The 26,071-nt window shown below is 45.5% G+C and overlaps 1 protein-coding gene across 3 annotated transcripts in view; it reads left to right on the top strand.

Moving 5' to 3' along the window:
• Positions 1-1,175: 1,175 nt before the first annotated feature.
• RAB5A (RAB5A, member RAS oncogene family) overlaps positions 1,176-26,071 on the top strand; it is a 300,874-nt gene continuing 275,978 nt past the window's right edge. Inside the window, exon 1 of one of the 3 annotated variants that reach the window (XM_069648878.1) lies at positions 1,176-1,357. The gene's annotated coding sequence lies outside the window, so the exon portion shown is untranslated. Of the gene's footprint in view, positions 1,380-26,071 lie in introns of all 3 variants that reach the window. The other 2 variants (XM_069648880.1, XM_069648879.1) reach the window with 2 other exon arrangements.

Here is a 26,071-nt window from a genome sequence, read left to right as displayed (position 1 = left end):
TGACTGTAACGCTTCTAGCACATTGGCAAAAAGAATGCAGGTGAAGCAAAATAACGTGCGTTTATTTTGCTTCACCTTTCATTCTTTTTTGCCGACTTTCAATGTGAATGCGCGTTTATTTTACTTTCGTTCTTTTTGCCCTGGTTAAGGTGGACTCAGCCCCACTGAACCACAGCCATCAGGTTTGCAGGCTGGACAACTCACCACTGTACTAAATAACCTGCTGAAAAACAACTAAGGTGAAATATCCAATTTTGGTACTGCAAAATTCAGGGAAAACCTTTGTATTGGTTCTTGGAGTTTACATGTGTACATTTTAACGTGTTGATTTTATGTAAGGCGAATGCAATTTGGTTGGTTGTGAAAAGGCAATTTAATGAAATATGCATATTTCAATTTGAACTGCAAATTTCTGACATCACATCACATTACAACAGTTTACCTTTTTGACATGTAGGCGGAGTCATGTGAAAATGGGCGGAGTTTTGGGTAACTGTGCGGGACATAAATCTCAGGAATTTTGATTTTGAAATGTAGGCAGGTATGGTCAATACCCTTAGTTATTGACTGCACTCTAAACATTCCGATCGTCTGAGGAGTCAATAAGGGTCTCCATGTTCTAATTAAACAATAACACAAACAATATTTATAATAAATCTGCTGCAATAGTAATGCTGGGTCTAGGGACTACTGGCGCTTCACGAGAGGTACTGACCAGCTTGCAGCCAGTAGGGAAGGCTTCATTACGAAGCTGGAATTGATTTGTAAACACGGGGTAGCTGAGGCGAGAGACAGGCAGCTCATCCGAGATGGGGAGGCTCGCTGCCAGGCAGGTGTATAGATATTAGCAGACCACTGGCTCGCTTACTGGAAGAAAGAAGTTAAGTGCCACGGACTAATTAGCAAAACCTCAACTGCTGCTGCTTTGTCATCTTCAAATTCCCCAAACAAGATGGTGGTGGCGCTGATGGGCCTTCAGTAAGTAAGAACGCATGCGTAAAACTGCTACTCATTTGTTATATTCGTTTAATATAAGCACTGCCCGTCCTATCGCACGATGCCGTCGACCGCCTCACACACTCCCAACATGGCCGCCACAGGGTCCGCCCCTTGCGCGTTCTAGTTGCGAGCCTATATGCGATTCAATGGGATGAATGACACAGGGCGGGGTGGAGGCGGTGACGTGGCGCGCGCCGGACCGGAAGCGGCGGTGTTTGTTGTTTTTCTGGGTGGGGGCAGGAGGCGGAGGAGGAAGTTGTCTGTGATACCCGGGAAGCATCTTGGGGGAGACGATACCTCATCCTGGGGGGGGCCAAGTTTAAAGAGGACAGGTGGAGGAACAGCCAGACGGTTCAAGGTACGGCATTACAAGGAGGGAGGTGCGTGAGGTACCTGCAGGCATGACAGAGGATGTGTGGGTTGTACCTGACAGGTGAACTGAGACATAGCACAGATAACAGGACAGGGTATATGGTTTGCCTAGATGGCTTATAGAAGACATTTTTTGATTTACGGGAAAAAAGGGAGAGAGTTTAATTAAGTAGGGGATTTTTGGAACTGCGTGGCACACAAATGGGATTGAAGTACTGAAAAGTCATTTACTACTGGCTATTTCAGGGTATATTCCACCCATGTAGTATGGAATATACAATCTACTGTGACCTCCTCTTCCACTGAAGTCTGCTAATCCTAAATTACTTGCATAATGTTCTAGCTATAAAGTCGGTGGTAAAGTAACCTGTCAGCCAAGGATGTCTGAGGTACCTCCTAGATAAGTGCGGTTGTGGATTTGATTGCTTAGGTACCAGATCCAATGTTCTTGAAAGGCAAGGAGGGTGTTCTAGTGCCTGATAAGAAATGGACCAATTGGACTATTTTATTTATTGTTAGCTTGTTAGGCGCTTATACAGGAAATACATTCTGTTTCCACGCGCCCACAGGGGAGCAGGGAGGGAACATGGGATAGCAGTACAATTAAATACAAAAAAAATACAGATGTGGAAGAGATGGCCAAGCTTACTGTGCCTTGTGAGTATTCGGAGCATACAAGTGCTTGATGGAAGAGCGCAGTGAGGCAGGTGCTGTGGCGTCTGGGCTCAAGTTGAGGGTGAGCTGCAGACGAAGTGTGAGGTATGGTAAGTGCTATATGTTCAGGAGCTGTGTTGGTTTCTAAAGTGCAAATCTCAGTTTGGACGGTGTGCCGAGGCAAGTGCTTAAGGAAGACAGATGCTGGGGGTATTGGGTGTGAATGGTCAGAGGCCCAGAGGATGCATAAGGGTCCAAGACATCAATCGCAGCAACTGTGAGATTAGCAGAGGAAGGAAGAAGGGATGGAGGAGTGAAAGGGGAGAGTCTTGAGGTGTTTTTGGAATTTCAGACGGTCCTGCTTAAGGCAGAGGGGGAGGCTGTTCCAGAGGAGGTATCCAGCTGAGAAAAGCGAGCAGCCTCCTGTTCTCTGTTTAGCGAAATGCTTTACACACAGAGAGTTGGTGCCAGAGGAGCGTAGAGGTCAAGAAGGAGAGTATTTTGTAAGAGAGAGTTATAGATAGTGTGGTCCCTGCCCCAGGCAGCCTTGTGAATGATACATAAGGATATGAATTTGATCCGTGCTGAAACCGGGAGCCAGTGGAGGCTTTTTAGGGCAGGAGAGATGCAGACCCTGGGCTTAAGGCCAAGGATAAGTCTCGCTGCTCTGGATTATCTGAAGGGGTTGCAGAGTAGAAGGTAGATTGATGAGGAGACTGTTGCAATAGTCAAGCTTAGAGAAAATCAGGGCTCGGGAACCATTGAGCTTCTGGGAGAAAGTGAGAAATGGGAGAATTCCTTTGAGAAAGAAGAGTTGGAAGTGGGACTTCGAAGAAGGAGCAGGTGGGAGAGCCCAAGGTGGGAGGCAGAGGGAAGGAGGAGGGAGCAGGGGTCCCAATTGGAAGGATCTCAGTTTTGTTGTTGTTGAGGCAGAGATCGCTGTAAGAGCACCAAGTCTGGATGGCAGTCAGGGATGAAGGAAGGTAAGAGTGAGTCAGCAGTAAGTCTGATAAAGAGCTGAGTGTCGTCTGCATAACACTGAGAGTTGAGATGAGGTGGGCCAGCTGTGCAAGGTAGATGTTGAAGAGCCATGGGGAGTGGATAGAACCTTGGGGGACCCAGGGGAGAGGTACCTGGCAAACGAGGTGGGAGCTGAGCTGATGAAGGGTGGTATTGTTGGGTACTTAGGTAGCAGTTCCATTATTTGCTGTATGCAAGTGCCCTTAGCTTCAAGGTTAAGAGTGATGATGGAACAGTGAATTTGGGTGAACCTAATTATGGACCTTTCATTTTAGGGGAACATTCCTGGGAAAATCTCACCGAAAATTTGAAGCCACTGCTCGGAAGTTAAATCCTTTGACCTTATCGGTCTAAAATACATCCTGTCCAAATCTCGTTGAATGTTTTGTTGACACTGGTCAGCTCCTCTGGTGCCCAGAAACGGCATGTTACCTAGGCTTTCATTTAGCATGATTGCCAAACGTCCTGGTAGGGCCAGCTACGTGGTTACAATGTGAGCAAAAGATTACCATGTGGTGGTCCTCCCCAATTTCAGCAGTCGGAAAAAAAGCAATAGTTTGTATAGTGATACTACCTAAATGGTTATCATTTTTTAAGCAGCTGTGCCATTTAATAAAAAATGAATGGTTATGAACCGGCCGTGCAAACACTTGATGGTGTCGGTCTTGGAAGTCCTGTCCTAGCATTGTACTATCTTGTAGCGCAAGCCTCATAAGCCTTTCATTGGTACCCTTCTGCCCCCCCTACCTTCTTTCCCTCAACCCACTCCTCTCCGTATGACTTGTAAATCACTCTGTTGCTTCCTGGAGCTAGCTCTGCACTCACTGCTGAAATCTACACGGTTGACACAGTTGTATGGCCGTAATGATGAGGACACAAATACCTTGACTTAGGCACCTGCATCTCCTCACAAACATTCCTACACAATATCATGGGGGTTTCTGTGACATTTGACATGGCCTTTCAAAGGGGGTGTTGCGTCACTGCGACTGATAAGATTAGAAGATATATTCCCTAGGGGCATCTTTTTAGAGAAAATGGGGGAACGAGCAGCATGCACACACTGGTATAAGAGCTTACAAGTTTCCTTGAGAGTTTTGATCAATATCGCTGCCACCTGACAGTCCAATCAGCTTCATATTGAATTCTTCTGGCTGAAACCACGTCATCTCAACACTCTACACGCCAGCATTATCCACTAGGAAACAGCCTCCTTTAACTACGGGATGATGCGAGAACACACTTTACATGTAACTGGGTGACACACCATTGAAATATGTGAGATACTGATGAGATTTTCCCATAAATGTGTTCAATGTAATTCCCTGCATTGTAGGGTTCGAAATTGCAGAGTGCTGGGAACTAATTCGTTCTGCTTGCGCATGTCTAATGGCAAATTAGTTAATGACAAAATCATGGATGAATGACACCAACAATCAGTGGATGAAGTCTTTTGTGGAAAAGGTAAATGTAATCCAGAATGGAGCATGGCCAACTTTTCGTCCAAGGGATTATTGTGGGGAAGTTCATATCTACCTTGAAAAACTAGTTCAATCTGAAAAATCCGATTCTGAGTCCCTCCTGATATTAGTTGTCCTGTTCAAATGTAGCGAACTGCTGTGCATTACCCATAACTGGTTTAGGATTCATGAGCACACTGTAATGATACTGATTACTGTGTATAACTATACTTGCTGATGCTACTTTTTTCATGATTACGCTTCAATAAAAAGTTTAAACTAAACCTTTGCAATAGAAATATAATGGCAAGAAGCCTTTTTTCTCCAAAATGGGTTTAATAGTTCAGTTTATTAAAGGCAGCGTTCAGAAAAATGAGCCATTGTGTGGATGTATATCTCTTTTGCCTTATCCGTTCTTTTTGGTTTAGTGCCTCACATTATAAAGGTTTTCCTTTTTATTTCTATCGAGCCCCGTATTTCGCAGACATGTTAACACAACCACAGAGAGAGTTATTTAATCAACGACTTACAAGTGTAGTGCAGTGGAGAAGCTGGGGTTAGTAAATTGGCAACGTACCCACTACACCGTTCGTTCCCGCTCGCTTCTTTTCTACTGTTCCAATGTATGTGTAGTTGGAAGGATCGTTTTTTTAGTGTCGATTTGTGGTCCCTATAGGGGCTGAGGACGTGCCTTTAAGCAGTGAATGTGTATCCAGGCAGGTGTTATTTAACAATAGTATTTCAAATAGCACATTTTTGCTATGCTAACTTCACTGCTCTCATTGATAATTGCATTCCAATAGATCATTATAGGAAATCCTGTACCTGCTTTTCAGTATTGCTAACTATGCCTGCTAGCCATTATTGCTTGCCCACTTCCTTCTGTCGTTATAGCAATGAATGCTTAAATGCTCTTATTCCTGATTATGGCCGTTATTGCTAATCTTGTCATGCATTCCTCTGCGAGAAGCAGGGATATGGGTTTTATTAGCTGGCACACTTTAGAAAAATTAGCTTAAAATGCAGAGGGTGATTGTCGTAAAATCGAAATGATGTCTCAGTGATCCATTGTTTGTGTTGAATTTTTAGTTTGGTAAAGATTTTGCAGATCTGGTCCCTCGTTTTCCCCTATTACCATAGGAACATTGCCACCTCTACTACCTGCTTTGATCCTGGCACATTTCTGTATACCACCTTCACATCTTTGAGGTGTCTTTCCCTCAAATCCTTTTCATTTCCTCTGTGTCTTAAATCCATTCCCCATGTGCTTAAATCTGGTACCCGTCTCCCATTTGCCCATCCCCTCAACCCCCTGCTCCATCCTAGCTGTATCTATCTCCTGCCACTCAATCAACCGAGCTGTCCCTGTGCTGCCTCCCGTTTTCGCTCCTTCATCCTTCTGATAACTGGTACTCCCTACCCCAGAGTTTAAGGACATTCACCCCAGGAGAGAGCACCAATTATATCTATCATATCCATCTCTCTCCACTTGATCCATCATCACCATGTATTGCATATTTGTAGACTTTATTTGCATTTATAAAGCGCACAAAAAACAGCCCAGAGGCATCGTGCCGCTGTTGCATGAGATCGATTTAGTTACATTGTACATCCGTTGAAGAACTTTAATTTTCAATACACTAACAGAAATCCTCTAATGCCTGTACAGAAAGTATGTAAAGAGAAGTTCTGAAGTTACACAAATCACCAAGTTTTCAATGTTAAAGAAAGGAATCGCTGGAGACTTAAGTACGTAGTACAGTGTTGCAGCAGGGAAGTGTAATTGTCAATTTAAGGCCGACAAGGTGACTCTTGCCTGTCATTGATTTCAACGGTTTTCGATATAGCATTAAATATCACTTTTGGGGAAGGGCAGAGCGAGTAATGGCCCACAGGCCCAAGCCAGGTAGGCCCAATCATATCATTCCAGCCCAGTCACCCACAAAAGCAGTATTTATAGCCATTAGCACTTCTTGTCACCATTTGGGGTGTTGGTTCTTTTTTTGGTTTGTTTTTAAGGGTTCCAGGATTTACACAATTCATGCTTCCCCTAAAAAAAAATTACATTTGTCCGTGATTGGAATGAACTATTTCCAGGACCTGGTTGTGGTCCCAGAGGTGCTTAGGTGAGTGGGCAGGTGTTTAGCTGGTGGGGCTCCAGTGGGGTTGGGTGGTCAAGGTGAGTTACTCTTGTGGCGACTCGTCCTGGGGCACTGCTTCCAAAGTTTAGATGATAGCCCGGCAGAGGCGCAGCAGGTCAGCATGAAATGCAGACAGCTATTTGTAGATTCTGCTTGCGTTCCCGGTCTCTGGATTGGCCAGCTCTCTCCTAGGTACTAATATGTAATATCATAGAGCAGAGCTATCTCTGGAGACTTACTAAGGTGGTATTGCAATAGGTCTTTAGATGCACAGACTGGGTAGAACCATTAATCACTACGTTCCGTAAACGTCTAGTTAGCTTTGTGTATTCATTATGTGGGAAAAAGTAAGAGACTGAACCGAGTGGATGGTGTAGTAGGCAGATAAAGTGGGCAAACTAGGTGGAATACTGTAGTTTGTGGCCATTTCACTTTAGGGTAGCTGGTATAAAGCAACAGTGTGATATGGTATAATGTCAAGGAGGTTTGGGTCAGGTGATGGGCTGAGCACCAGATGCACAGATGTTTGCAACCAGCAGATCACAGAACTAGGTTTTCCATGAAAAGTACATCTTTGTCTGATCGTGTACATTTTAAAAAGTGTGCACTTGTCAATATAATGCAACTTCTGCAACACTATGAAATTTAGATGGATTAAACTTTGCTGAAAAACATGGAGACAGTGCAGTGGTAGATGTGCTGTAATTATGCATTATGTAACAACTTAACATTTTTCGGAATGTACTGTGTGTGCCAAACAGAATATAGTTAGTTTAATGATAAAAGTAGCATCCCAATTTACTTCTGGTTTTCAATTATTTGGAGAAAAAAATGCTTTTCAAGGCTCGCACTCCCGCACAGGTCTTTGACACTTGACACTGTTCCATTCACCTTCTGACAGTTCCCGCCCCAGATCCGTCTCCCATCTCTTTTTCATTGACTCGCTTTTTGGGTTGGGGTGTGTCGCTAAGGTGGCTGTACATTTGGGAGACAGCTCTCTGTCCCTCCCCCAAATTATATAACAGTGTTATGAGGGGGGCCGACTCTGGTTCTTCTGGCCAAGTGTCCCATTTTTTCTTTGCCGTTTCCCGTATCCTGTGGTACCAGAGGAATTGGCCAGCGTGTATGTCATCCTCCCTTTGAAGCGATTCAAACTCCCTGAAGGAGCCTTCGTCATATAGGTCTCCCCAAGTGTAAGACGCCTTTCCTCTCCCACTGTCTAAGGTGTAGTAGGTCCATCTCTTTTTTTTTTTACACATGTCTTGGATCATTGGTATTTCCGGAGAATACAGGTGTTTTAGCTGGGTCTTTGACCGCGCTCTTTGCCATATTTGTCTCCCCAGAGTGGCTATGAAAGGCATGTCTTTCAGTAGGTGTTGTGGTGCCCATATAAGTTATTTCAATTGTATAGGGGAAATCATGGATTGCAATAGGGGGGTTTCTGATGTGGCATCGTCGGCCAACCATTTGGACACAAAGCTGAGCTGGGCGGCTAGATAGTATTTTTCAAGGTTCGGGAGTTGGATCCAACCCTGTGCGTATGTTAATACCAGGGTAGAGTGTGCTATTTTGTGTCTGTTCTGCCCCCAGAGAAATCCACGGACAATCGATTCAAGCAGGCGAAAGAACGAGTTTTTGATGTAATATTGCACATTATGGAACCTGTATAGGAACCGGGGGAGGACAATCCTTTTTACTACAGAGGTCTTGCCCATCACTGATAAGGGAAGTTTCACCCAGAAGCTCATTGATCTGCGCAATGCAGGTATCGCCGCCTTCGTGTTGTGTTCATGCATAAGCTCTGGGGTATGCATTATTTGTATTCCGAGGTAGCGGAACGTCGTGGTCTGCCATTGTATTCCAAGCGCTGGAAGTTCCTCTGTGTCCTGGCCCTTTAGCCCTGCTAGTGGGAACAGACAGGAGTTAGCCCAGCTGAATTGTATACCCGAGACCTTGGAGAAGTTGTCAAGGACCTCCAGCATGGTTGGGATATTAAGGTGCGGGTCTCTGACGTATAACGAGACATTATCCCCCCTAGTCTTATCCCTGCATCAAAAAACTGTTTTCTGAAATAAATAGCAATGGGTTCTAACCCGAGGATATAAAGCATGGGGGACAGCGGGCATCCCTGCCTAGTACCCCTGCAATTGTCCCATGTCTCTGACACGTATCTCCCAGTTTTTACCCGAGCCCTTGGACTGGTATATAGATTTTGACCCATCGAACAAAGCCTGGACCAAAGCCAAATTCCCTCAGGACTGCCAACAACCATTCCCAATATATTGAATCGAACGCCTTGATGGCATCCAGAGACAGTAAGGCGTAGGGTTCGGGACTTGTGTCTGTTTGTTTAATGATGTGTTGGAGTCTGCGTAGATTCATAGTTGTGTTGCGTCCTGGTACGAATCTGCATTGGTCTGTGTGGATAATATCGCCTATAAGTCTGGAGAGTCTTTTAGCTAGGATTGTGGTCAATAGTTTGACATCATAAGCATGGCCAGGGGTCGGTATGAGCCACAGAGGACTGGGATTACTAGGGGTTCTCTCATGCTGTCAGGTAGAATGTCTCGCTCATATGTTTCTAGGAAGACCTCATGTAACAGTGGGACCAGAGAGGAGCCATACGTCTTATAAAACTCTGGGGGTAGCCCGTTGCTGCCTGGGGCCTTGCACGTAGCCTGTGATTTAATTGCTTCAGCTATATCTTCTGCGGTGATGTCAGCGTCTAAGGCTTTGGCTTGTGTAGGGGAGAGCCTAGGTAGTCCTATCTCCTCTAGGGTGTCTCGTATCTGGTCTGGAGGAATTTCAGCATCGTGTGAATATAGGTGTGCATAGTAGTTTTTAAAGGTGTCATTTATAATATGTTGGGTTTGGTGTATGTTGCCATCTTCGTCCTGAAGTGTAGTAATTGTGTGTCTGGGATGTTCCTTTCTGCAGAGCCAGGCTAACAGTCTGCTAGGCCTGTCTGCTTCCATGTGTGCTCTGTTTGTTTTGGTAGCATAGTCAATCTTGGCCAGTCTATCCCAGGCGTTCGTACATTCATCTTTAAGGGTTTTAAGTTTGTCTTCTCGTTGCTGTGGGTCTGAGGGACTGTTGTCAAGCCTCTATCTCCCTTTCTTTTTGCGCTAGTTCTTCCCGCAACTGTTTTCTTACACATCCAGCCTTTGCTATAACTTTGCCGCGTATTACTACTTTCAGGGCTTCCCATACGGTGCTCACATGATCTACACTTCTCATATTTAGCTCTATGTAGTCGTCTATTGAATCTTGTAATTCATCTTGGAAAGCTTGGTCCTTCAGGGCTTCTACCGGCATTCGCCACATGGGAATGGGTGGTCTGGGGCCTGTATGGTTCCATTCTACCTCCAGTGGGGAGTGGTCAGAAATCGTCCTACCCAGGTAGTGTGTTTCTTCCATTTGGGGTAAGTGTTCTCTGCCTACAAAGACATAATCTAGTCTTGTGTGGAGGCTTTGGGGGGGATGAATAGTAAGAGTAGGTACGTGTCTGTGGGTGGAGTTCCATCCACACATCAGCCAGTTCTAATCTACTTTTCATGGTGTTTAGTGAGGTCGTGGCCATTGATGGGCCTTTGGGTAGGGGCAAGGATCTATCCAGTTCTGGGTTGTGAGTGCAATTGAAATCCCCCTCCTCCCCTGTATGAATAGGCCATTCCTGTGTGGCGTGACTTTGGCATACATTGAATCGAGGTGGGCTGGAATATTATTATTGGGGAGATAGGAGTTCACTATGCACAGTTCTTGTTGCTCTATGTGTCCCCATAATATCACAAATCTGCCCTCTTGGTCATTTACGGCATTGGTTATTCGAAATGGAAGTTGGGGGCGGATCCAGGTGTAGACTCCTCTAGCGTACTTGGAGTAGGTAGTTCCGTATCCCTGCCCACCCCAATGTTCTTGGAGTTTGGGCATAGCTTCCCCAGTGCAATGTGTTTCCTGTAGAAGCGCTATCATTATCCCCTTTCTGTGAAGGTAGGACTTAATTCTATTTTTTCGGAGGTAAGTGCCAAGGCCCCTTACATTCAATGTCATTATTTTTATTTTCATCGCCATGTCACTTTATAGGGGATGTTGTGGTCCTTGCAGTTTTTCGGGTGGGTTCCCGGGATCAGGATATTGTGAATAAGAAACTTTTTCTGTTTGCTCGGGTTCCAGGTGCATATCCCCCATTCCCGCCTCGCTCTTTGCCGCCAACATGATGGAATTCGGAGACTTACCAACATTTTCAACTGTCATTCTAGTGAATGAACTATTTAAACCATTTAACTGCGAACTGCCCCCAGCAGTTGGGTTGAACTTGCAGCGCTCGGGGGCTCCCAAGCCTTCTGGCCCTCTCCAGGCCTTCCAGTGCGGGCGGTGTGCAAGCATTTGGCTTACACGTTCTTTGCGGCGGTGGGCCATCGACGTAGTCGCATGTGGTACCATGCGCTTCTGCCCGATATTGCTATCTTGATATTATGGTCTTAGTTGTACTTCTATGCAAGGTCAAAGACCGGAATTGGTGGTTGTAGCTTCTTGTTTCATCTGCTGTTAGCTTGTGGTGGTTCCTCTCCGTCGTCTGCTAGGTTATTGTGCTCAAGCCACATGTTTGCTGCGGCTGGGGTCTCTAAGAAGAGGGCTTTCCCTTTATAGAGGACTTTGAGGCGAGAGGGGTAAAGCAACATGTATTTAAGATTAAGTTTGCGCAGCCTCGCCTTTATTAGTATAAATTAATTCCTGGCGCGTTGTACTGCAGGGGTGTAATCGGGATACATTACAATTGTCGAGTTTTGCTTTCTAATTTCTCCGCCTTCTCTGGAATACCGCAATATTGTTTCTCTGTCGCGAAAATTTAGAATTTTGGCGATAATCGGACGCGGGTGCGAGCCTGGAGGAGGGTGCTTTTGAAGGGATCAGAGGGCGCGTTCTTCTGAAAACCCTTGCGAGAGTTTCCTGCTCCAATTTCTTGTTGTAGCATTGTCTCTATAAATTCTGTAGGATTCGGGCCTTCCATATCTTCGGGAACACCTAGAATCCTGGTATTATTGCGCCGTGCGCGACCTTCTGCATCCTCGGATCGTGTCTCCAATTTTGCCACTTTTTGTTCCAGATCTTGGACTCTTCTTCAGCTCTGTGGTATTTTCAACATTAACCTGTAGAGTGGCTTCGTTGGCGTTCACTTTTTCAGTCAGGTTGCGTGCGTCTTAGCGCATGAGCTGCATGTCCACTTTTATTTCATCAATCTTGCTTTCAATGGAGGTGCGGAGCTCTGCAATGGCTTGAAGAACTTGGGTATTATTAGGTATCGCTTCCGTATGCATTGGTTCATCCGTTTGTGGGTTCAGGCAGTGGGAATTGTTTAGATCTGACCGTCGTGTAAGAGTCCATTGTTGTGGTTTTCGGTTTGGTTCTAGGTGGAGACATCGCTTCCCTCAGGGTTGCCGTGTCGAATTGTGTGTAGTTTCTCGGTTGTGGTTATGCAGGGCTCCGCCGAGGGTTCCTCAGTAGTGTCTTTATCTGCGTGTCGCCCCGGCTTCCGTCTGGCTTGTTCCAGGGGTTTACAGTGCCCTCTAGTATGCCGTGTCAGGGTGATCACTTTGTGAGCCGTAGCTAGGGACTTCTAGGGCTTGGCCTGGCAATTAATCTAATGTCCCCCTGCCCGCAGACCATGGCAGTTGAGCTGGCGCGCACCAGAGTAGCCCTACTTCCTCTCCTCGTATTTGCGCAACGGCGGGGGGGGGGTGAAAGTCAGCCACTCACAGTTTCAGATGGTGGGGCTCATCTCCATGTCCCATGTGTTTTTCTACGGTCCGGTCCACCAAGATCGGGTTTCAGATTCCGTTGCGCGGGGCAGCTCCTTATGCTTCTGGTCTCCCGCGGGAAGCCGATGTCCGCTTCCCCGTGTTCCGTCGCTGGCTGTAGTTGGAGGGGGCTCAGCACTGCACGGGCGGCAGGAGGAGTCCTACACCTCCTGGTCCCTCGATGCAGCCCGCGTGGGTTCTCCTCTCTTCCCGGCGAGCAGCAGCTGGCAATCCGTGGGTCTCTGTGTTGCGTAGTCCCAGAGTTCTTCTTTCGGTCTCCGTGGAACAGAGGTCGGGTTTAGGGCTGGAAAAAGATTAGCCCGTCGACATGCAGGGAGGGGCGGGGAGCCTCCTCCGGTCTCACCGCAGCCTCGTTATTCACTCAGTGGCACCCGGGAACGCAGCGGTCTCCGCCATCTTGGGTCCGCAGGGGCGGCTTTGTGCTCAGCTCGATCAGGGTGATGGCGACTTCGATTTTGCTCGGGAGTCGGGTCGCTGCAGCGGGGAGAGGTTACCCCTTCGGGAAATGTGTCTTTTGGCAGATATCATGGGCGTAATAGCCTGATGCAGTCAGTGAAAGGATCGCGGGCAGGAGCTTCACGGTTGCACGTCTTTACGGCATGCGCGCTGGCCACGCCCCCCTAGGTTTGCCATCAAAAGCATTTGGCTGTGTGATCATGTACATTTTCAAAAGTGTTCACTCATCAATGTGATGCATCATCCTCAACTAAATGAAATATAGCTGACACTGAACTTTAGATACACTAACCTAACCTTTAATACAATTTAGGAATGGAATTGTATGACTGTCTTTAAAAAAAAAAAAAAAAAGTTAACCCATAATGGTCTTTTGTCAGATTGCTTGATAAAAGTATCACCCCAATTACTTATGGTATTTAATTGAAAAACGGAAATATCTTGCATATCACTCCCACATAGGCCCATGGCGTTTAAGAGTGGAGGAGATGCTTACTGCTGCTCCCTCTCTCCATTAGCTCCTTTTGAAGTGCAACATAGAAAAGAGGGTGAATAGAGGGTAAGCGAGAATGCAAGAAGAGCTGTGCTTTCATTGAACTGGGTAACTTAAATAGCTAGCTTTGCTACACAAGTGCTGATTTAATGAGCAAACCTGCAGAATTGCATAGCAAATTGCCATGGGGCACTGCTTATGTTATACCTTCTAATGTCTTCTGTTACTAATATAGGTATTAGTAGTAAGACCTACAGATAAGGGGTGCATCAGTCGCTTGTACTCACAAACAAGAAACGGGGAGTGAAAATCCTCCCAACAATAAAGTTGGAAGAAGACGCACAGGAACATGCCCTCATGCTTTTTACCCACACAGCTCTGTAGTTCTATTTGGATCAGTAGTACAGGTAGTACCATAGGAAGAAATGTGTATTATTGTGGCCTAATCTTTTAATGTGCATGGATAACTAAATGTCATTTTTTATTACAAAACACTTCTGTTTTACAGTGAATATATTTACTTGCTTATAAAATACTCCCTTTGGGAGCGGAATTTACTTTTTTACAAGCCTAAAAAATAATTTAGCTCCCAATGTATAGGGAGCAAAATACTCCCACTTCAAAATCTTATCTGGAGTACTGATTGTAGTGGTCTTATATATAACCACTACAATCAGTACTCCGGGTAAGATTTTGAAGTGGGAGTATTACAGGGGTTCACAGTGACAAGCATCCAACCAAACACTTACACACAGCGTTTCGTGATAGACAAATATTTATTTACCAGTCAGTTAATGTAAGCCTTCTTTAGAAGGGAGCACTGTAAAACACCACACAAATATACTTCAGAATTACTCAGTAAATACCCATTTGGGATGGCATACAGCAGAGACCTACACCCACGGGTGACTTCAATTGCTAGGGTGTATTACTATTGGCATTCAGAATTAGTTTGGAGCAAGTAAAAAGGAAAAGGTTATTAGAGCAAACAAGTTACCACAAATATTTCTTAAGCAGGCAAATACTTTAAAATCCCCCAATAAGAGTCATTCAGTTAAAACAGGCTAAGCCAAAGTCAATGGGCAATCTAGATAGGCTGAAGCGCTTTGAAGGTAAGTAGAAAAGTCTTTGCACAATGTTTCAGAAGTCCTTGAAGAAAAAGATGAATCAATGTAGGGCCACAAGCTATTTAGACTTGTGAGAGTAGAAGATGCACTCAACTCTACAGCAAGAGTTAAGTTCTCTTAGCATTTGTACAGTACCTTTTTAAAATGAAGAAAAGATGCAACAGGTGACTCCTGTTCCTGTGCAGCTCTGCAGATCTCACTGTTCCTGGGCCTCAGTCGTGGGGACAAGAGGGAGGACGTTGGGACTCCTGGACTGCACTGGGACTGTCAAAACTCGCAACTGGCAACCTTCACTTTCAGTGGCTGTTCAGTGTTTCAGCTCCTCGCATCTACCGCAAATAGCAACACTGCGGCTCTTGGCTGTCGAGGTGGACTTTTCTTGCTTCTGGGACCCTTACTCTGTTGAGGGGGCTTAGGCTCGGTCAGTCCTGCTTCCTGGGAGTCCAGAGGTTCTTCCTGGGGCTCTTGGCCATCTTAAAAGCAGCGCACACAAACCAGTGTTCCTCTCCCTGGCTCTACCGTTTCCCGCAGCAACTCTATGGGAATTCAACCAACTCCGAGATGGATGTCCAGGTGGCTTACTTTGGAGTTGATTGTTCCCACCAACTCAAGGGGAGAAGTCGTCTTTGCAGGGGCTTCTCTGTTGATACGAACTTGGCGTTTCAGCACTGCAGCAGGGCTTCACCGGGCAAACCAACGGTTCAGGAGTTGCAACAGGCGTCCTCTTCAAGTTCTTCTTTGGTTCCTTCGTTCAGTGGTCGACTCTGCCTTCCAAGCCAAAAGACTCGCCGTTTATACAGTTCTCTCCCTTTCATTCCAGCCTTGCTGTCACTCACCCAGCAGGGTGGCTGTCCTTGATGTACAGTCAGCCAGCCAATCCTCACTGAGTGCATTTGGGTCTTCGAGGAGACTAAGCACAGGGAGTTTCGGCACCTCCCTCACTTCCTGCCTACCCCAGACACCCTGGAGCCAGAGGCAGGCTTCACTCGTCAATCCCGCCAAAGGCAAAATTGACAAAGGGACCAAACCTGGTTTGGCGCGTAGAGTAGATCGCAAGAAGGACCTTTCCACAAAGAAATGGCGAAATAAGAAGACTAGGCCATTTTGAGAAAAACGGCAGCCTTGGATGCTTTACTGCAGCTGCAAACGCAGCCTGCGGTATATGCACACCATGGTAGTAAAAACAAAACCACTGCCACCAACCATTCAGTGAGGAAAGGGTAACATAAAAATGTTACTTCAGAAGCTAGACAAAGGGGATACTAGGTAACCCCTACAGCACCCTATTGTAAGATAGTGTGTGCTGGGTCTAGAAACTTACAAGTGTAAGTAAAGTAAATTTCACTTTACTGCTCTGGGAAACAGTAGTTTATCCCAGAGAAGGCATTTCAACCTTGGGAAATCGGAGACTTCCCTGTGTCACTGCACTAAAGGTGCTGTGTGTCGCAATGTAAAAGATGATGCCTATGGAGTTTGTCAGACTCCACAACCAAAAGAAACGGTGTATAAAAACCATATTAAAATACATGAGGGAGTGGGGGGGGGGGGGGAAGGGTCTCACTCTCTCCAGGTCAAAAAAATCAAGTCCTCAAAATCCAGCAAAGTTGCTGGGGGTCTCTAATGTAGAGGGAATCGGCACATTTCTGAGAATTCTCCCGAACAGTGCTCTATTGCTGTTGAATTATACTGCTGTTTTGTTTGTCTTTACCACGGTCTGTTTTTTTTTTTCCTTTGGTCTCCGAACCCTCCCATCCCTCGCCCCCTTTACCAATCGCATACACTGATAGATCTCTTGTAAGGCATTTCATTTTATTAGAAATTACTACTATCGTAGAACCAGAAATGTAAAAGAACCAAATAAATCCTGTTCACGTTTTGTTGGTTTGTGTGTGTGTGTGTGAGCATGTTCGATGTAACTATGCAGCCAGACATACTGCACTTAATCTTCTTTACTGGTATTCGTTCATGTGAATCCAGTAAGGTAGCATGGCAGGTTAATGTGCCTGCTTTTAGGGTAAGTCCCAAGTTCACATTCCACTGTATTTGTATAGGGGGTTGGCGCGCATTGAAACACTTGTGTATAGTCGTGTTACATACCAGTGATGTCACAACTCTCCTGACCGGTTGGCAATAAAGTATCTTCTATGCAAAATCACAAAAATGATTCTCAAATAATTGCTTTACAGCAAATTAGTTCATAAAACAACGTACGCATGAACAAGATTGGGAACTTTGGAATGGCAGATCATGGATTGGTTTCCCTCGATGTCCTTTCCTCGGATACACACAGCCCAACGGGGACATTAAACGATACCTTGTTGTATGACACTATCTTTGTAGAATGGATACATCAAAAAATAAAAAATTATTTCTTCATATCAATTAGTGAAGCATTCTGTGGGACTTCTATTATGGATGGATCATATCTTGCTCTGCTGGGAAGGAAAAAGACAGACATGCCATAGCTGCAGAGTCCTGAAACAAGACTGAACATTTGATTGGGGAGGGGTAGGGCATACCAACAAAACGTGTTGGACAGTACCTGGGAATGTTGTTTGCATTGTCGGGGTTTGAAATTAAGACTCCAGGCGCAGTAGCTAAAACCAGCTCCTGAGTACCAGGCTTCACTCATTAAGCAGGAGTTACCACTGGGAAACGAGTAAATGGCACACTGCTTGTGTAACGGATACATGAGATGCACACTTTTATTTTATTGCCCATTCTTTATGATCCATTATATTTAACAGGTTCTAATTTTTCTTTATTTCATTCTCAAACACTCAGTTATATGCATGTTAATCAGCATCAGTTGGCTTGGGGAGCCAAATGTAGCTCCTGGTATCTGTTGTTGTTAAGCAAATCAGGTTATCCTATGGTAGAAGAGCTAAGTAGCTCCCAGCAATTTGAACCCTGCACTGACATCCAAAGTGAATAAAGAAGAAACCAAACATGCTGAATTTGCCCCCTTTAGATTAATGCAACTTCGGGGAATCTAGGGGGGAAATCGGCTCATGCAGAGTGGGGAAGGCTGGGTGGTAACCTCCAACAGAGACTTTCATAAATAATTTGCTTAAACTGTCGCTATACATAAGACACTGGCAACATAAAAACATGTGTACGTTGTATCCCAGAAAGTAGATCTTCAAATAGTGTCGTAGGAAGCTACAATCTTTATATGCCCACTTGTTCATTAGTCCTCTGTAGTGTATATACAAGGACACAGAGTCACTGCTACAAAGATGTTTCATTTCATGGTTACAGGTCCGAATCCCAGCAGGCTCACTCAACCCTTCATCTTTCGTTACCGTTGGATAACAATAAAAGTTATCTGCTACAGGATACCCATTTAGGGGTGAAGTGTGCTCTACAAATACACCTCATATGGATATTGTACGGCCCGTGGTAGCGGGTGTGTAACTATGGTTAAGTTGCTAAACTCATAGGAAGAGCACTTTTTCGCCAGTTTATAACTTCGCTCCCCCTGGACGAATCCTCACCAAACTTTGAAAAAAAAGTATATGGCCGGCGCTGAATTTCTTTCGCCAAGTTGGGTTAGGTTTTGTGCGGGGTGGGGAAAAGTTATAGGGGGGTAACCAATTTTCCCCCATAGACTGAATGGGGAACTACTTGCGCATGGCTACAGCCTGAACGGCTGGACGGATTTTTACCAAATTTGCGACCGAGGCTTGGCTTGCTTTTGTGTGTTTGGTGGAAAACGGACCTGTAATTTTGTTGCAAAACACAGAAATGTACGTCCCCAAATAATTGGTGCTATCTGGGTCGCTCCATTTCCCTATTTGCTCCGCGGACCTAAGTCTCATTAGCCTGCGGTACGCCGTGCTGTCGACGAACAGTCGATGCGGCCGGTGGTTGGATAGAGGGAAGTGTGCAGTGCGAGAGAGGTTTTGGGAAACGCTGCCATGATATATCGGAGGACAGTGCTGCGGTGTGTGTATGGGTGTGGCAAGGATCTACGTTATTGTGTGCATGACTGGGCCTTTTGTAAGCAGCAGTGTGCGTACTAAAATTAGTCATATTTGGCTCCGCTCCGCCTTCGTATTTCCCTGTTTGCAGCGCGGTCAAAACAGTCATTGCACTGCAGTGTGCGGTGACGGGATGTGTGAAAAGTGTTCCCTGTCAGCAGTATGTTCTATCGGAGGACAATCCGGCAGCAACATGATCTGAAAAACATAGTGTATGGCATCTGGTGGTGGGAAGAAGGGATGGAAAGGGTGTGGGAGTAAGAGCTTCACGTGATGTATATCATTGTACAAGAAGACGGTAGTGTGATGGCGCTATCCGTGCATGCTCCGCCAATGTGCGGACACCTCAACAGGAAACTATCTTGTGGGCTCATTGTAGGCAGCATTAGTTATGGCATGAGAGCTACACAGATGATGTCTTTCTTTCATGAGTGGTGGTAGGCACATTTGCAGAAGGGGAGTGCATTGCACGAAACATGAGGATGTCAACATAGTGTGTACTATGGTGTGTTGTGTGAGGCAAGTCTGAGTGGCTGCAGCCCTAGCACATACAATTATGTCCACTGGTTGAAAGTAGCTGCTACATTGTTGCTTATTGTGTGCGATTTGGCTGCAGTGCACACAATGATGGTTGCATGTGTCTGGTGATTGGTACAAGAACCAACAGTTGTCGGTGTAAATGGTGCAGTGACCAGCTGTGCAGTGTGTGCACTGGGTGTATTAATGGAATAGTGTACATATGGAAGAGGTCCTGGTGCAAATGTTTCTTGTATGTGCTTGTGTAGTGTCCATTGTGCAGATTAGTAAGTGTTTCTGTGCAGTATGCAACATTGGTTCTATACACGTACTGGAGTGGTGGGAGCAGGCTGCATGTTGCAAAGATTGTCTTTTTTTGGTTGGCATGCTTGTAATGTTTTCTGATTGGAAGTGGATAGCGGTCCCAAACACAGTGGTATGTTTCTGCATCACTGTAAGTGGAACACGTGTCCTTGCGTCCCTGCTGTATGGTGTGGCAGTTGGGTAGAAGTGCTTGTGTGTTTTACCTTTGTGATTTCTGGCACATGCGCACCCGGTTGCCTACATGGCTCTGTTGTGGTGAGTGTGGTGTAGGCCTGGACTGTTGGGTGCATAGCCAAAAGCCATGCACCAAACAGCCTAGGCCTTGATCACAGCATCCACAATATAATGCAGCAATGCAGTTGTTACTGTGCATGCATTTGCAGTTGGTGAGTAGCACACAATGGTTGCGGAGTGTGCACTTGGTGGAACAGCAGAAGTGAGCTGCTATGCATACATTACCATATGGTGTATATCATTGCCTCCGTTGCACAATAGGGAGCTACATGTCAACAGAAAGTAGCAATATGCACAATGTACACTGCCACTCACATACCGGCATGCACAGGCAACGCAGTGTAATTGAGCGATGTATTTTCAGATGTGGCTTGGGTGAAAGTTGGCAGGCGCATTTGCAGATGGGGCCTAATTTACACATGACATGAGAAGTAAAACATGGGTTGTACTAGGTTGTAGTGAGGTGCAGCGGTCCGTGATGGTAGAAGAATGGCAGAAGCGGAGAACCATGGAGAACACATGAAACCTGCATACACTGCGGTGTGCTAAGCCTGTAGCCCCTCCCATGAATGGGTGCCCACCTTGCACTGGCAAAAAAGTTCTGTGGGGTGCAGTAGGTTTCATAATGTTGCCTTCGATGTGTGGTTTGCGATTATTGCATACAATGTTGCTTGTATGTTTGTGGGGATTGGTTGCAATTCTTACCCTGTGTAGTATATGCCTGGACCTGATGGCGTGATGACTCCTCCAGTGTGTCTTGTGGGAGAAGAGGTGAAGTAGTGGCTGCTTAGAAGTGGCTAGGGCTGACCTGCATGTACCTGGCCACTTCTTCACCTGCATAAGTTTATGTTGAGCTGGGTGTGGCCAGGTGCTACACTGTTGGATGTATGGCAAAAAGCCTGTAGGCCATAGGCCAGTCCCCGAAGAGGCTAGGCCTGCTCAATAGCACACCACCGTGACGCAGACATGACCTTCCAAGTATGCAGGTCTCTGATGGTGGTGACGTTGAAAAAATTGTTCTGCAGGACCTTTTAGACGTGGTTCAATGGCACAAGTGGGCTGATGTGTCTTATACCATGCGGTACCCTTTATGCCACCACCTTGGACATTAGGGAGCCACGTGGCCCTACTTGTGGTTGACTTGAGTTGCCCTTTGCACCACCCATCATATGTTACGTTTCTGGATTGTGGTATGTGGGAAATGTTCTCTTTCATGCACCAATTATGTTGTGCTGGTTGTAAGTAAGGCCTACAGTATTGGGTACATGGCCAAGGGCTGTAGACTGTTGGTTATGCACCAAGCGCCTATCCCTTGGCGGCAGCCAGCATACCATACTGAAGCCATGTAGATTTGCCTCTGTTTCTGTCCGAGGATGGTGACCTTTGAATAATGTGTGAAGCGAGCATTTTACACTTGGTGTAACAGCCAAAGTGAGGTGCTATGTGTTCGCAAGCACATGGCGTAGGTAATTGTACGTGTTGCACATTAGGCTGTAATTTGCCCACAGCTAAAGGTCGGGAGGTGTTTTATAAACGGAAGCATGTGTGCTTTTATGTGCATTGCAGGGAGGTTCAGCACCGACTACAACAGCATTAAGGAGCAAGATTTGCAGCGGGTCCAAGGAAATGGTATTTCTTTTTCACTCCATTGGCAATGCTGTTTTGTTTGTCACTCTGCACGCATCATTGAATACATTTCTGTAGAACTGTAAGAGAAGCATTGATGTTCAGTACGTACAAATGTGAGGAGGAGAAGGGAACAAACATGAAAGACATAAAAAACAAAAAAATGTGTAAGCAAGCATATACATAACAAAAACGGGAAAAAAAGTTCCTTTTCTGACACAGTACTACAGCCCCAACTCCTTATCCTGTTTTACAATAGCCACGTTGAACCGCCACATCCCTGCTTACCTACCATGAAAAGTCCACGATTTATGCTGTACTTTACGCTCCCACGTGCCACATCCAGCCATTTTCTGGATGGGAGCCATGGAAACTGGAGCGAAAGAAATTGTTCATAAGTTTGGTGGGTCAGGTGTGTGTACCCCATCAGTGTACCATAAGGTTTCTTTGCCTAAAGAAGTGCAGAAGGATATGGAGGAAGTGAGAAATGTAAGGAGCAGGCCGCCAGGGTGGATGTATCGGCTGCATGTATTTCTTTGGAGTTAGTAACATGCAAGGTGTGCTGCGTGTGCCCAATATTTTGTAAAAAGTGTGCAGTAAGTGGGGAAGTGCGGGAAACAAAAAACAACTTTGCAATGTATATGGTAAGTGCCAGGCATCCTACTGTCGTGCATGCATTGTGTGTATGGTATCATATGATGTGCCGTTGTATGCTACAGCACTCGTAATGTGCATACACACACGTCTAGCAAAGCACAGCGGAGCACTGGAAGGCAAACTGAGGGGAGACCGAGACAATGAACGTACTAGGCCAGGTGTGACTTAGATTGCCCAAGTGCATGGGTAGAGGGAGGGGGAAGGTACAGTACATGGGGAAGAACAAATGACAATGGTTTTATGTCTTGTATATATAATTCAGTTGTCTCGGTCTGTATCATGCCTGTAACTAAGTGATGCACCCGGTTGCCTTGGGGCCTTGTGCGCTTTATAAATAAAATAAATACTAAATACAATGAGTAAATACAGCCCAATTGTGTCAAGTATACCGATAAGTGCACACACGAGGTGGTGGATGTACCTTTTGCCATACAAGAAACAGTCCTCAACTGCGGGGTTTGCTAGAAAGCCAGTGTAGGTGTTTGCCTGGCAGGGAGAGGTGACATGGGTCCAACATCAGTCGCCAGGTAAGTAGTGCAGATTAAGTGTACGCCATTCAGTTAGTCGGGGAGATGAGCAGAAACCGTAGACTCGGAGAGACTTTGATGTGCTTCCGGAACCGGCGATGGTTCCCCTCTAGTGTCGAGGGGGCAGGGAGCATTTTGCGGAGGGAGGCTCCAGGTGAAGAAGTACATATACCAACAACTGCTTTTTTGCAGAAGCGCGTGACCCTGAGGGAGTGACGGTTGAGAGAAGAGGTTGTGCACACAGATATAGGGAGTTACATTTGAAGGTATTGTGGTCCCAGGGCCCAGAAGGCCTTCTGCATAATGTAGTCTCTTCTCACTTGATTCCTCACAGCCACTGGGAGCTATTGGCGACACTTCAGTGCAGGAGACATACCGTCCCAAGTCGCCCACTCCTCTTCTGCATGCGTTGCAGAGGGTGGAGAGTAGAAGGGAGCATTTTTAAATGGCGCCTGCTTTAATAGTGCAGCCTACCTAGAAGTACAGCTGTGCGGACAGCGCTCTTTGGGAAAGTTGCTTTCCCTGGGTATGATATATTGAATGCTGCTATTGATGACATTTTTGTACAATTTATGTTGGAGGTGGGTTAGTGGGGAAAACATTTCATAGCATTGTTGCAAGCAAATCATGGAGTTCCTGTGGCGATATTAGACTGTATGATGTGGGTCAATGAGAACGTTGCAAGCACATGTCACTAATGTGCTACTTCATGGTAGTGGATGAGAAAAAACCCACTATGCTTTAAAAGACCATACTGGCCACTCAGTGGCAGATAGTGCACAGAGGCACTTATAGCACAATAATATGCATACTGCAGAAACATTTCTCGTACCTTCAATTTGTGGTAGTGGGTACCCAAGTGGATGAATGTGGATGCAAAAATTTAGCAAGCTATTACCGAAATGTCTAGTGAACGTGCTGGCAAGTGACAATAAAGTAGCCAGCTGATTTTCTAATGGTACTTATGAAGTGTTCTGCAGCACAGACCGTGTTAACCTCTTGGATGCCATTTGTGGAATCGTGTGTGCCCATTTTATCTGTACCCAATGAGGTGGTGCTGGACAAAAGGTAGTGGGAAGGGAAGGACTGCTACTGCTTTCCTGGGGTGCGCCCCTTGCCGTAGTTTGGGACCTACACGTGCCGCAATCTGCGCTTTTTACGTGGTTGTCCAATGAACATGGGACTTTAGGGATTATCCAATCGGGTACTGTGGGTGTGGTTCAGAGGAAGGAGCGTTGAAACTATTGTACATTATTCTCTGCGTAGTGAGGCTGCCTAACATTGCGTAACCCATTGTGTTGCCTATAGGCGATGCCTTTCTACTAGATCTGCTCAAGTATGCCCTGGAAAGAAACTTTGATGACAATTTTGGTTTGGAAGGAGTGGTAGTATTGTGGAACATGTCTATGAGCGCAGTTTCACCGACATGCAGCAAGTTTCGGAAGAGGCAAGGTTATCGTCCTCCACTACGGTGGCTTGCACTTGGGTTACATGTCTTGTTCAGGCTTGTTCTGTCGTCTAAAGAGGTTGCTGATGCTAGTGAAGAGGCTTATTCCCACTTCCAAGGTGCTGTTCTCATCGATACCACGAAGAGTGTGGCCCACTGCTCATGGGTGTTCCAAGTCTGACGCAGGAAGTTTCTCCTCAACAGAAGTATGTACAATTTTTTTATTTATTTATTTTTTGTCCGCTGCTGGGATGTTCTTCTGCAACAATGACCTCATTAGTTGTGGAAATGCAGAATTTTTCCAACCAGGTGGCATTTCCTTGTCGCCCATTGGTAATGCTGTTTTGTTTGCCAGTCTACAAGATGCAGTGAAGTTTACTGTACAATGTCCACACAAGAAAACGAGATTACAAAAAAAAAATGAAAAGGTGTTCCTCTAGAAGATTCTAAAATACAAAAAATAACACCGCTCTTTTAAGAGCTGCCCGTTATAAACTTCCCCTACCCTGGTTGCACATTATACCCCCTACCCTGGTTGCACATTATGCCCCCACGCTCGCACGAAAGCCACATCCGGGGGTTTTCAGGATGGTGAGAATGGAAATGGGAGTATGGAGCCACAGCGATTGTGCAATAACATTTCTGGGCAGGCTGTGTACGCAGAGGACTGATGTACAGAACTGATACTGTTACATGGAGAATGTCATTGGTGGAAGCGTGTGGAACCTTTCAAAAGTACGAAATGACGGCGTGCTGCAAAGAACAAACTAGAAATGGAAGAAGGGATGTTTGTGCTTCATTTGGACAAGGGCGTCGCCGTCCTTGGGTACATGCACGTGCATATTCTCCCTTCTTCTGGAAGTTACCAATGACATTGCAACAATGGGGACTATCGCGGGTGTGGGTGCCACCAAGGCCCGGTCAGTTATTGCCACTAGTGTGTGTGTACCTAGTCACTATGACATGGCTGGTACTAGTTGCAGACGCACTGTATGTGAGCAGATGTGGTGCTACTACTTATAAGGAGAGGATACCTGGTATACTACTGGCTAAAAGAAGTTAGCAGTGTATACTCTGTCTATATCCGGGAGGAGGATCATCAGTATATAGGAAGTCAAAGCTATAGTGCAGATGCTAGAGATACAGAACATAAGTACTCAAAGTAATTCAAATGGGGGACCAGTCAGGATAAAAAGTGCATATCAAATTTTAATAATGAAGCATAATGATTAAAACATAAAGGGGGGGGTCCACAGTGCAAAACTTAACATCCAATATGTAAAACAACAACAAGGAATACGTATCAAGCTTGAATAGCGAGTTAAAACAGTGTCACAGAAAAAAACACACATAGAGTACTTGTAAAGCAAATAGTATGGTACCCAATTCTGTTAGAATAAATGTGTAAAAGATGTATATCTCTGTTTATAGTCCAGAGAGATGTCTCGACATGTTTCTGTTCATCAAGGCTTTAGTGTGTAACATTCATCAGGAGGGAGAATTTTAACAACGTAGCCTAGTTACAATTGGAGCAATCACAGCAACAACAAAAGTTTCATAGCATCTGAAAAGTAAAAACACAAAAAACAAAGGGTCAGCTTATGAATAGCTAAATGCTTTGGAGAGTTCTAATGCAGGAACTAAAACACCATATGAAGGGGAATATTTACCTAAAATGGTGCTGGTGGGAGCGCTCTACTATAAATAAATAGTAGGTTGTAGTAGACGACTGTCGGTCCTACGGAGGATAGAAATGTCCATTAAGCATCAGAGATTGCTTAAAAAGAAGCATAAATGTGCTCTCAACAATAAAGCAGAATTAAAAGACCAATCCGGAAGGACTAGGCTGAGTTTAAGAGGAGCCAATAGCGGAACCTGCCATAAAATGGACCCCGAAAAATGGGAGTTCAGAGAAAAGAGCAGCGTTAATCCATAACATTCATGTGCACCAATATACACAAGGGTCTTAATCGGAACCAGTTGAAAAGAGGCACAGTGTAGCAGTACAGTTGAAAGGATGGAGCCCTGGAGGGTGAAAAATGATAAATGAGACAAAGTGACAAAATGCAAAGGCCAGTGGTGTGCACGTGCCAGTAGCGAACCCTCAATACGAATAAGAATAGTGATGAGAGTTGCGTGACAGCATGGAACGGAGAGAAAGAAAGAATACCTAGTAACTGTGACAGCTGGAGTGCAGTCCACACACGCCTCGAGTC

Source organism: Ambystoma mexicanum, chromosome 2q (genome assembly GCF_040938575.1).
Source record: "Ambystoma mexicanum isolate Mex_15411 chromosome 2q, UKY_AmexF1_1, whole genome shotgun sequence".
NCBI lineage: Eukaryota > Metazoa > Chordata > Amphibia > Caudata > Ambystomatidae > Ambystoma > Ambystoma mexicanum.
Note: the sequence above shows the minus strand (reverse complement) of the source record. Positions and strands in the feature narration are given on the sequence as shown.